The sequence below is a fragment of the Salmo salar genome, unplaced genomic scaffold (genome assembly GCF_905237065.1).
Source record: "Salmo salar unplaced genomic scaffold, Ssal_v3.1, whole genome shotgun sequence".
Lineage (NCBI taxonomy): Eukaryota > Metazoa > Chordata > Actinopteri > Salmoniformes > Salmonidae > Salmo > Salmo salar.
Genome location: NW_025549755.1, coordinates 93724 through 107055, shown reverse-complemented (window position 1 = coordinate 107055; position 13332 = coordinate 93724). Strand labels below are relative to the sequence as shown.

Below are 13332 nucleotides of genomic sequence, written 5' to 3'. Positions count from 1 at the left end.
TTGGAAGTGAGGGATCTAACATTAAGTAACCCAATTTTGAGATGTGAGGTATCACAATCTCTTTCAATAATGACAGGAATGGAGGAGGTCTTTATTCCAGTGAGATTGCTAAAGCGAACACCGCCATTTTTAATTTTGCCCAACCTAGATCGAGGCACAGACACGGTCTCAATGGGGAAAGCTGAGCTGACTACGCTGACTGTGCTAGTGGCAGACTCCACTAAGCTGGCAGGCTGGCTAACAGCCTGCTGCCTGGCCTGCACCCTATTTCATTGTGGAGCTAGAGGAGTTAGAGCCCTGTCTATGTTCGTAGATAAGATGAGAGCACCCCTCCAGCTAGGATGGAGTCCGTCACTCCTCAACAGACCAGGCTTGGTCCTGTTTGTGGGTGAGTCCCAGAAAGAGGGCCAATTATCTACAAATTCTATCTTTTGGGAGGGGCAGAAAACAGTTTTCAACCAGCGATTGAGTTGTGAGACTCTGCTGTAGAGCTCATCACTCCCCCTAACTGGGAGGGGGCCAGAGACAATTAATCGATGCCGACACAACTTTCTAGCTGATTTACACTCTGAAGCTATGTTGCGCTTGGTGACCTCTGACTGTTTCATCCTAACATCGTTTGTGCCGACGTGGATAACAATATCTCTATACTCTCTGCACTCGCGAATTTTAGCCATAGCCAGCACCGTCTTCAGATTAGCCTTAACGTCGGTAGCCCCCTGGTAAACATTGTAGGATCGCTGGATGATTAGTTTTAAGTCTAATACTGCGGGTAATGGAGTCGCCAATGACTAGGGTTTTCAATTTGTCAGAGCTAATGGTGGGAGCTGTCGGCGTCTCAGACCCCACAACGGGAGGAGTAGAGACCAGAGAAGTCTCGGCCTCCGACTCCGACTCGCTTAATGGGGAGAACCGGTTGAAAGTTTCTGTCGGCTGAATAAGCGACACCGGTTGAGCATTCCTACAGCGTTTCCCTCCAGAAGCCATGAGAAAGTTGTCCGGCTGCGGGGACCGTGCGAGGGGGTTTATACTAACGTTACTATCTGTACTTACTGGTGGCACAGACGCTGTTTCATCCTTTCCTACACTGAAATTGCCCTTGCCTAACGATTGCGTCTGAAGCTGGGATTGCAGCACAGCTATCCTTGCCGTAAGGCGATCGTTCTCCTGTATATTATAAGTACAATGACTGCAATTAGAAGGCATCATGTTAATGTTACTTAGCTTCGGCTGTTTGAAGTCCTGACGAACCATGTCCAGATAAAACCTCCGGGGTGAAAAAGTTGAATGAAAAAAAGTTGAGTGAGGGAAAAAGTAAAAATATACAGTAATGAAAAAGTAAAAACCGTCAGGTAGCAAAGTAAGATCGGCAACAAAACGCACAGCAGCGTAAACAAGTCTGCAAGTTGTGACCGGAAACAGGAAACCGGAAACCCGTTGTGATAAACTGTGTATCTAGAGCTGGGTGTCTTCATGCACTATGTTTCTTATTTTATTTTATTTCATCTTTATTTAACCAGGTAAGCTAGTGGAGAACAAGTTCTCATTGAGAACTGCGACCTGGCCAAGATAAAGCAAAGCAGTGCGACACAAACAACAACACAGTGTTACAATTGGAATAAACAAGCGTACAGTCAATAACACAATAGAAAAAAAGAAAGTCTATATTCAGTGTGTGCAAATGGCATGAGGAGGTAAGGTAATAAATAGGCCATAGTAGCGAAGTAATTACAATTTAGCAAATTAACACTGGAGTGATAGTTGAGCAGATGATGATGTGCAAGTAGAAATACTGGTGTGCAAAGGGGCAGAAAGTAAATAAAAACAATATGTGGATGAGGTAGGTAGATTGGGTGGGCTATTTACAGATGGGCTATGTACAGCTGCAGCGATCGGTTAGCTGCTCAGATAGCTGATGTTTAAAGTTAGTGAGGGAAATATAAGTCTCCAGCTTCAGCGATTTTTGCAATTCGTTCCAGTCATTGGCAGCAGAGAACTGGAAGGAAAGGCGGCCAAAGGAGTTGTTGACTTTGGGGATGACCAGTGAGATATACCTGCTGGAGCGCGTGCTACGGGTGGGTGTTGTTATCGTGACCAGTGAGCTGAGATAAGGCGGAGCTTTACCTAGCATAGACTTATAGATGACCTGGAGCCAGTGGGTCTGGTGACGAATAGGTAGCGAGGGCCAGCCGACTAGAGTATACAGGTCGCAGTGGTCATATCAATACAATTTACCTTTTCTTTACACTGTTCTAATGAAAGTACATTTCCATAATATCAGCTATCTTCCATAAACGTCGAACAAGGATTGAACCCATGTGCTTCAGTTTACAGAAACAGATGATTTAGCATATCTATTTCCTTCTTAGAATGTCAACATTCTGGAAAGTGGGAGTTGTGCAAAAGATAATTTAACAACTAAATACACTGAACAGAGAAGTTGGGGATTAACGTTGGACCGCATACATGTAAAGTACTGGCTCTACCATAGAAATACATCCCCTTACTATAACAGCTGTGTTGCAATATTGATACAACTTGCTTTTTCTGCAAAGTCCTCCAAATAAGAACACAGATCTATGATACCAGATGTCTTTCATAGAGGAACGGACGGGATTTGAACCCATGATCTTCGGTTTACGAGATTGACGCCTTACCACTTGGCCACCATACTCTACAAATTATACATCAACATTCTGGAAAGTAGTAGTTGTGTAAATGTGAATTTGGCACACAAATAAACTCAGTGGAGAATCTTGGGATTGAACCGAGGACCTCATACATATTTTGCATGCACTCCCCCTCTGAGCTTCCATCCCATTTCATTTGCAGATAAAATGCAATATCAATACAATGTACTTTTTATATACACCACTCTATTGAAACTACAATGAAATTGTAGCAGCAATTCTTAAACCAGGTACAGACAGGGATCAAACCCATGAACTTCAGTTTTTGAAAATGACGCCATAAAAGTTGGCAACAATGCCACTTCTGTTCAATAAATGTATGAACAGGGATTGAACGCATGTTCTTCAGATTACAAGACCAAATTATTTAGCACATCTCTGTTTCCTGCTGTCGTGTCTTTGGGGTACCATTAAACTGAAGACATGTTTATCAATTAACTCCCTGTAATTATTATCACGCGATTAAACTGATTAATCGTTTAATTGTAATTAACTAGGAGATCGGGGCACCAAGGAAAATATTCAGATTACAAAGTTATAATTTTTCTAATATAACTTTCCTATATTATAACATTATATATTATATTCTATTATAGTATAGGCCGATTATCTTCTGGTTTAAATGGTGTATTTTACCTCGCGTCCAGTCTCATTCCAAACGTCGTAAATTGTTGTATCTGCACGAACCCAGTCTTTACTAAGAGTCATCCATACATCAATTGTCTTAAAATCATTTATTTACTAAACTAAGTAATTCACAGAAAGTATAGAAACAGTAATTATCGTCACAAAGAATTGGTAGAGTAATGTGCCCTATTGGCTAAACAGGCCTGGCTGATGTCTTGTAGAACAATGGGTCATAAAATTGATTGATTTGTATCCAAGATGGCGTAGCAGTTCAGACGTCCTCTACCCTCCTCTTGTCGTGTCCCGTGTATATATATATTTACATAAAATTTACATATTTTTCTTCACTTATCTTTTTACATTTTTTTATTCTAAAAACTCAACCTCAAAGCACTCTCCTGCAACCCGCCTCACCAATTTAAAAAAGAAAGTATTATTTACCTCATCTGAATTCCACAACAGAAGCCAACCAGAGGTTAGTCATTTTCACTGGCTAACGTTGGAGTTCAGCTAGCCACGGTTAGCTGTCCTCAGCTATCCATTAGCTCGAAAAGCTATCGCCAGTTTTTGTACAGCGCGACTCAGACCAGAGCATACCGGACCTATTCTCTCTCCTTTCCCCGATTTCTACCGCAGGCTCTGGACATTTACACTATGCTCTGAAAGTACATTTCCATAATATCAGCTATCTTCCATAAACTCCAAAAAGGGGCGTGTGAAGCAAACGTGATAACCACTACACTACAGAAACTGCTGCTTGATTTTCCTGCAAGAAGTGAACCGAATTTTACAGATATCCATGGCACGTATTCGAATTTCCAAAATAAGGCATTTATGAAAATAACTATTCTCTGTTAATAGTACAGTACCTACTGCACATGTCAAAGAGCACTGTTTCCTCCCGGTTTCAAACTGAGGACCTTTCACGTGTAAAGCGAACGTGATAACCACTACACTACAGAAACTGCAGCTTGATTTTTCTGCAAGGAGTAAACCGAATTTTACCGATATTCATGGCACGTATTCGAATTTCCAAAATAAAGAATTCATGAAATTTTCTGTTACCACTTCGGTAGTTCAGAATGTGTCAATGAGCTTTGTTTCCGCCCGGTTTCGAAACAGGGACCTTTCACGTGTGAAGCAAACGTGATAACCACTACACCACAGAAACTGCTTCAACAATTACCTGCAAGGAGTAAACCGAATTTTACAGATATTCATGGCACGTGTTAAAATTTCCAAAATTAGGCATTTAAGAAAATAACTATTCTCTGTTAATAGTACAGTACCAACTGCACATGTCAAAGAGCACTGTTTCCTCCCTGTTTCAATCTGAGGACCTTTCACGTGTAAAGCTAACGTGATAACCACTACACTACAGAAACTGCTGCTACATTTAGCTGCAAGGAGTAACCCGAATTTTACAGATATTCATGCCACGTATTCGAATTTCCAAAATACAGAATTCATGAAAATAACAATTCTTTGTTGAAAGTACAGTACCTACTGCACGTATCAAAGAGCTCTGTTTCCGCCCGGTTTCAAACCGAGGACCTTTCGCGTGTTAAGCAAACGTGATAACCGCTACACTACAGAAACTGCTTCAACAGTCATCTGCAAGGAGTAAACTGAATTTTACAGATATTCATGGCACGTGTTGAAATTTCCAAATTTAGGCATTTATGAAAATAACTATTCTCTTTTAAAAGTAATGTACCTACTGCACGTGTCAAAGAGCACTGTTTCCGCCCGGTTTCAAACCGAGGACCTTTCGCGTGTAAAGAGAATGTGATAACCACTACACTACAGAAACTGCTGCTTGATTTTCCTGCAAGAAGTAAACCGAATTTTACAGATATTCAGGGCACGTATTTCGAATTTCCAAAATACAGAATTTATGAAAATAACAATTCTTTGTTGAAAGTACAGCACCTACTGCACGTGTCAAAGAGCTCTGTTTCCGCCCGGTTTCGAACCGAGGACCTGATTTTTTTTTTTTTTTTTTTATTATCAAAAATGTTTGTTTACAATATTTACAGTACAATCTACTGTTTACAGTACAATCCACAGAGAACAATAAAGAAGACACTAGACTAACAGAGGCAGGTGAACAATTCACCCCCTATCAAATTATCAAAACAGTGGTTTCAAAAATTATAAGTGATACCTCCACTCTCCTCTCGTGAAATTAACCCACTCCCTTCAACAAAAGACTCATCAAAATGTTCCATCCCATAATTAAACAACATATCTATGTGTTTACTGAACAGTGCTATAAAGATACTCCACACCTGAACCCTCTTTCTGTCAAAAGAAACATAATTCCTCCTACAAAAAATAGCATACCTCACAAAACTCAAAACCATATTCAACAAACACACATTAGCACCCTCACATTTACCAGACACTCCAAATAACAAAAGTTCCTCCCACGCATACTTTTTCACGAAATCTCCCCCCAGTTTCTACATAACATTTCCTTAACTTTACAAAAAAATATTTTAAATCCTCACATTCTATAAACAAATGCATAAGAGTTTCCGGGAAACGTCCACATACGTCGCATTCCCTTTCTATCTCACAATTAATTTTCTTTAGCACCACCTTTGTAAATATTCTATTATGTCTTAGTTTGAAATCATTATTTTCACACTCCTTACTATTATATTTTACATTTAAATTTCCCCATATCTTTTTTTCATCCAATTCCGGAAAAACTACTTTCCAAAATTTCTCAGCAGCCGGCCTTCTACAGACTTTTCCTACCATTATTCTATACAATCTTTTCACTGGTATACTAGATAAATGTACTTTCTTCTTACTGCTACCAATGAACAAATTAGGAAATACAAATAAATCTTCTCTTTCAACTTCACTATTTATTAAATCAACCCATGCTCTTGGTATACTATTCTTTATCTTGTCATACATATTATTCACTGTTCCCCTTCCCACCTCTTCATCCCATTCATTGATTATGTCAAAAATAGCTTCCCCAGGTAAAAACCCTGGAATTACCTCATAAGTATAATCTTTTATTTGCCGTAGACCTGCACTCATAAATACTTTATTATACAAAACTTTTTCTTTGTTCTTGATTTTCTCATTCAGAAATATAGGTTGATTCATAATCAGGTCAATATGTCCACATTCATAATATACATTAGGCAACAACTCTGCCCATGCATTTAGCACCTCTTTATAAAAATCTGGTACCTTTTCAAACATTGCCCTTTTAAGCCCCATCAATAAACCATTATCCTCACAACCACCACTCTCCTCTAAGTAGACTCTAAAGAAGTGTTTCCAGCCATAATCTTCACTGTCATACAAATATTTCTTTACTGTTTTTATCCTAATAGCTTTTCTTTTGACATCTAAATCTACAAGTTTTAAACCTCCATCCACATAGTCAGCAATCAATGTTTTCTGAGATATTCTCACTCCTTTACCATCCCAAATAAAATTTGACACCACATTATTCAATTCATTTAGGACCCACTCCGGCATGTCCAGGACTCCCAAAACATACACAAATTTGGATAATACCAAAGCATTTGCAACAATTACTTTCCCTTGTAACTTTAGTTTTCTATTTTTCCAGAAATTCAACGTTAGCTTGACTTTATTAAGGATCCCAGTCCAAGTTATATCTTTTGCCTCTTTCTCCTTTACACCAATGTTTACTCCCAGCACTTTAATAAAATCCTTTGCGCTCTTGAATGGAATCTCACACCCGTTTACATTGATATCCCCAACAAACATTATTTCAGTCTTCTCTATATTAACTTTAGCACCCGATGCCTTGCCATATATATCTATGATCCCCATAATGCTTCCAATACTTTCTATATCCTTCACAGTACAAGTAGTGTCATCAGCGTACTGATGTACAACACTGACACCACCACCTGGGATTCCAACACCCCTTACTTCTTTATTACTATTTATCAATGTAGCTAACGGTTCTGTAGAAACACTGTACAGCAGAGCTGACAAAGGACAGCCCTGCCTTACTGACCTCTCCACAGGGAAAGTATCTGTTAACACTCCGTTACATTTAACACAACTTTTAGCCCCACTATACAACAGGTTGATCCAAGATACAAACTTTGGCCCAAACCCAAACCTCTCCAAAGTCTGTAATAAAAAGCTGTGCTCCACTCTATCGAAAGCTTTGTTAAAGTCCAAACTTAAAACTATACCACCTTCATTTTTCATTTGATTAACAACATCCCTAATTGTACAAATTACATCTGCAATATCTCTTCCAGGTATGCCGTAGGCTTGTGTTGATTCAATAATACTCCCAATCACCTTTTTCATCCTATTCGCTAACACTTTAGTCAGTATCTTATAATCCGAATTTAGAAGGCTAATAGGCCTATAATTTTCTAACTTTAATCTACTGCCCCTATTTTTGAATAAGATCGTTAACATTCCAGTTGACATAGACTCAGGGATTTCCTTATTCTCTTCCATATAATGAAACACCCTCACTAAAATGGGTGCCAAAATATCTACAAAGACTTTATAGAACTCATTTGTTAAACCATCCAAACCCGGACTTTTATTACCTTGCGTGCTAACAATTGCTTCCTTGATTTCCATAATCGAAATCTCTTCATCACACATCATTCTATCTGCCTGCGATACTTTGGCACTAATTGTATCCAACACTTTTACAACACACACTTTATCTACATCATTCTTTTTGTAAAGATTTCTGTAAAAGGTTTCAACTGTCTCTAAGATCCCAACAAAATCGTTTACCTTTACACCTCTTTCATCTTCCAACTCTACAATGTAACTCTTAGTTTGTTTTCTTTTTTCCAGACCCCAAAAAAAGGATGTACATTTCTCTCCCTCCAAAGCGTACTGTGCCCTGCTCCTAACAATAGCACCCAAACATTTATTTTTTTCATAACGACCCAGCTCTGCATGGATTTTCAAATAATTCACAACATCATAGTCTGGATCCGTATCAGCCTTTTCAAGTTCATGCAACATCCTATTCCTAAGCATTATTTCTTTCTGCTTATCTAAACGGTTATGATTTTTTGCGTACCTAATACTCCTATTTTTTACTTTTACTTTCACTTCCTCCCACCATAAACACACATTCTCTTTTAACAGTACATTAGACATTTCATCATTAATACATTCAACAATTTCATTTCTATATCCTTCCTCCTTTAACAGACTGGCATTTAAACACCAGACACCTCCCCCTCTCCTCTCCACACCAAAACCCATTTGAAATGACATTACTGCATGATCACTATATGCTGTAAAGGTATATGACACCTTCTTAACATTCTGCACCAATTCTTGTTTTGCTAGACATAAATCAATTCTGCTTTGTTTTAATTCCTTTAGAACCACCTGCCTTCTAGAGAATACTCTTCTGTTTGGATTTTCAGCCCTCCATATATCTACTAGATTCTCCTCATTCATAAGTTTCCATAATGCATTTCTAGAAGAGTCATATCTGAATTTAGCACAACTAGAGGCATCCATTCTACTACACCTCACATTAAAATCTCCTATCAGTATACAGTTTTCTGAGCACAGTGTTTTTAATTTGTGAAACATTTCTCTCCTTTCAGATTCAATGTTTGAAGCATAAACATTAATTAAACGAAAAACTACATTTTGAACTTCAAATTCAATTACAATAAGTCTGCCATCATTGTCAGCATATATTTCTTTTACATTTTGCACCACATCATTTTTTATCAAAATAGCCACACCACATGTTTTATCCCCTCCATGACTACAAAAAATTAAATCTGACCATTTACTCTTAATCTCCTGCATTTTGGAGTCTGTCCAATTGGTCTCTTGAAAACACAACATGTCTGCCTTAACAGACACTAATACCTGCTCAAATTTGCTCATGTTTCTCAAACTGTTACCATTTAGGGATGCGACTGTAATCATTATGAATGTGTGCAGAAGTATAATCAGAGCCAAACAAGTCCTTAAAAATCCTACTTTTTCTTTTTTCCAAAACCCATCATCTCCCTGGTTTTCGACAATGACCTCTTATTTTTTACAAACAACTGAAGATCCTCACTATCTATTTCATCATCCGTCTCTTTATTTGGATTTTTGGGGGGATCGGCGGGGAAGCCTTTTGAAAAGTGCGCTTTAACAGTGCCCGTGACTTCAGTGGACCCAGCCCACTCTTTGGTGTAATTTTTACACAGGCTTAAAGCTGGCTCAGGCACCTGAGAAGCACCTTGCACCATCTCTACCTGTGTATGTCTTTCACCCATCATGTGCTGCTGTTCCACCTTGTCAGCAGCAGAGACTAAAACGGCGTCTCGTGCTTTGCCAGGAGACATTACAGGCTCTTCAAGCTTATCTGCCACTGTCTCTGGAGTCACACTCTCCATGTCACTCTCATCCTCCCTCTCCATAGGCACACTCCCCTCTTCCTCAGACGTGAGGTCCATTGTTTGCAAAAGTAAGTGATTTTCTCCCTTATTACAGCTACATCTAACTTTAGGTCTATCACACATTTTGCACACATTTCCTATGTTCCGACATTCTCTGGCATAATGCCCTTGTTCACTACATTTGTGGCATGTGAATTCCGGACATTCCTTAAGTATGTGCCCCGGCTGAATACATAATCTACATACCTTCACTTGATTGTCGTGGATTACACGAAAATATTCAAATCCCTCGACAGTGTTAAATTTAGTAGAATATGGCAAGGATTGCACATTGTCTGTAAACTTTACCTTGCAAAATCTTGTCCCATCTACAATGTCCGTTCCTGGCCACATCCTCCTCTTGATTGGCGTGGTCGCCTTCACCTTCCAGCCTTTTAGTTTCTCTTCTATCTCCTCATCCGTAATGTATGCGGGCAAGTTCAAAAAGGACACCACCAGCTCATCGTTCCCTAGTTCTTTAGCCATGATTTGACAGTTCTTTATCTTTAGCCCGTCTATTAGTCTTTCTTTTCCATTTACATGAGACATTGTTACTTCATACTTATTCCCGTCTTTCATTCGACATCCCAGTATTGTTCCGCAAACTTCCTTTATTCCTCTCAGCAATTCCATCGTTGTTATTTTCCCTTCTCCACTTATTTCCACGTTCACCGTCAGTTCCTTCTCATATGTTCTTTTTTTCAGTTCTTCGTTTAACATTCTGATTTCACTGTTGTCCTTTCTCGTCGTCGTTTGTATTCTTGATGTCGAAGCCATGTTGTCCGTCCGGTTATTTTAAGCAATATCCCCCAAACAGCTCACGCTGATGGGGGACAATAGCAAAAACGTTTCACAGAAACTTCACTACAGTCACTCACAAACTTTCAAACTTATAAGTCAACTAGACCTCCAAAAAAAACGATATTCTCTCTCAAGCACTCAGACACCTGCTTCTCTTCCACTTCCTGAAACTCCAAAAAGGGGCGTGTAAAGCGAACGTGATAACCACTACACTACAGAAAATGCTTCTACAATTATCTGCAAGGAGTAAACCGAATTTTACAGATATTCATGGCACGTGTTCAAATTTCCAAAATTAGGCATTAATGAAAATAACTATTCTCTGTTAATAGTACAGTACCTACTGCACATGTCAAAGAGCACTGTTTCCTCCCGGTTTCAAACTGAGGACCTTTCACGTGTAAAGCGAACGTGATAACCACTACACTACAGAAACTGCTGCTGCATTTAGCTGCAAGGAGTAAACCGAATTTTACAGATATTCATGGCACGTATTCGAATTTCCAAAATACAGAATTCATGAAAATAACAATTCTTTGTTGAAAGTACAGTACCTACTGCACTTGTCAAAGAGCTCTGTTTCCTCCCGGTTTCGAACCGAGGACCTTTCGCGTGTTAAGCGAACATGATAACCGCTGCACTACAGAAACTGCTTCAACAATTATCTGCAAGGAGTAAACCGAATTTTACAGATATTCATGGCACGTGTTGAAATTTCCAAATTTAGGCATTTATGAAAATAACTATTCTCTTTTAAAAGTACTGTACCTACTGCACGTGTCAAAGAGCACTGTTTCCGCCCGGTTTCGAACCGAGGACCTTTCGCGTGTAAAGCGAACGTGATAACCACTACACTACAGAAACTGCTGCTTGATTTTTCTGCAAGGAGTAAACCGAATTTTAAAAATATTCATGGAACGTATTCGAATTTCTAAAATAAAGAATTCAAGAAATTTTCTTTTTCCACTATGGTACTCCAGAATGTGTCAATGAGCGTTGTTTCCGCCCGGTTTCGAAACAGGGACCTTTCGCGTGTGAAGCGAAGGTGATAACCACTACACCACAGAAACTACTGCTACAATTAGCTGCAAGGAGTAAACCAAATTTAAAAAATATTCATGGCACGTATCCGAATTTCCAAAATAAGGGATTAATGAAATTCTTTGTTAACACTATGGTACTTCTTGAATGTGTCAATGAGCGTTGTTTCCTGTGTTAAATGAGGCCTCACCCCCTGGTTACACTAGTGACCATACCCCCCGTGCATCCGGCAAAGGCGGAGGTGTTGCTAACATTTACGATAGCAAATTTCAATTTACAAAAAAAAAAACAATGACGTTTTCGTCTTTTGAGCTTCTAGTCATGAAATCTATGCAGCCTACTCACTCACTTTTTATAGCTACTGTTTACAGGCCTCCTGGGCCATATGCAGTGTTCCTCACTGAGTTCCCTGAATTCCTATCGGATCTTGTAGTCATAGCAGATAATATTCTAATTTTTGGTGACTTTAACATTTACATGGAATAGTCCACAGACCCACTCCAAAAGGCTTTCGGAGCCATCATCGACTCAGTGGGTTTTGTCCAACATGTCTCTGGACCTACTCACTGCCACAGTCATACTCTGGACCTAGTTTTGTCCCATGGAATAAATGTTGTGGATCTTAATGTTTTTCCTCATAATCCTGGACTATCGGACCACCATTTTATTACGTTTGCAATTGCAACAAATAATCTGCTCAGACCCCAACCAAGGAGCATTAACCTGTTAGGGCTAGGGGGCAGTATTTGCACGGCTGGATAAAAAAAATGTACCCGATTTAATCTGGTTACTAATCCTACCCAGTAACTAGAATATGCATATACTTATTATATATGGATAGAAAACACTCTAAAGTTTCTAAAACTGTTTGAATGGTGTCTGTGAGTATAACAGAACTCATTTGGCAGGCAAAACCCTGAGACATTTTCTGACAGGAAGTGGATACCTGATGTGTTGTATTACCTTTAAACCTATCCCATTGAAAAACACAGGGGCTGAGGAATATTTTGGCACTTCCTATTGCTTCCACTAGATGTCACCAGCCTTTACAAAGTGTTTTGAGTCTTCTGGAGGGAGATCTGACCGAACAAGAGCCATGGAACGATGATGGCCCATTAGACACCTGGCGCGGAGTTCATGTTGGGTACCCTCGTTCCAATACGTTATAAAAGAGTATGCATTCGTCCACCTTGAATATTATTCATGTTCTGGTTAAAAAAAGGCCCTAATGATTTATGCTATACAACGTTTGACATGTTTGAACGAACGTAAATATATTTTTTCCCCTCGTTCATGACGAGAAGTCCGGCTGGCTTAGATCATGTGCTAACAAGACGGAGATTTTTGGACATAAATGATGAGCTTTTTTGAACAAAACTACATTCGTTATGGACCTGTGATACCTGGAAGTGACATCTGATGAAGAGAATCAAAGGTAATGGATTATTTACATAGTATTTTCGATTTTAGATCTCCCCAACATGACGTCTAGTCTGTATCGCAACGCGTATTTTTCTGGGCGCAGTGCTCAGATTATTGCAAAGTGTGATTTCCCAGTAAGGTTATTTTTAAATCTGGCAAGTTGATTGCGTTCAAGAGATGTAAATCTATAATTCTTTAAATGACAATATAATATTTTACCAATGTTTTCTAATTTTAATTATTTAATTTGTGTAGCTGACTTGACTGCCGGTTATTGGAGGGAAACGATTTCCTCAACATCAATGCCA

At 39.1% G+C, this 13332-nt stretch overlaps 4 non-coding genes across 4 annotated transcripts; all 4 read right to left on the bottom strand.

Moving 5' to 3' along the window:
- Window positions 1-4415: 4415 nt before the first annotated feature.
- On the bottom strand, window positions 4416-4488 carry trnav-cac (transfer RNA valine (anticodon CAC)). The gene has a single exon. It is a non-coding gene; the product is annotated as a tRNA-Val (tRNA).
- Window positions 4489-4843: 355 nt separating this feature from the next.
- Window positions 4844-4916, bottom strand: trnav-aac (transfer RNA valine (anticodon AAC)). Its single transcript has one exon. It is a non-coding gene; the product is annotated as a tRNA-Val (tRNA).
- Window positions 4917-11352: 6436 nt separating this feature from the next.
- On the bottom strand, window positions 11353-11425 carry trnav-uac (transfer RNA valine (anticodon UAC)). Its single transcript has one exon. It is a non-coding gene; the product is annotated as a tRNA-Val (tRNA).
- Window positions 11426-11558: 133 nt separating this feature from the next.
- On the bottom strand, window positions 11559-11631 carry trnav-cac (transfer RNA valine (anticodon CAC)). The gene has a single exon. It is a non-coding gene; the product is annotated as a tRNA-Val (tRNA).
- Window positions 11632-13332: the final 1701 nt, after the last annotated feature.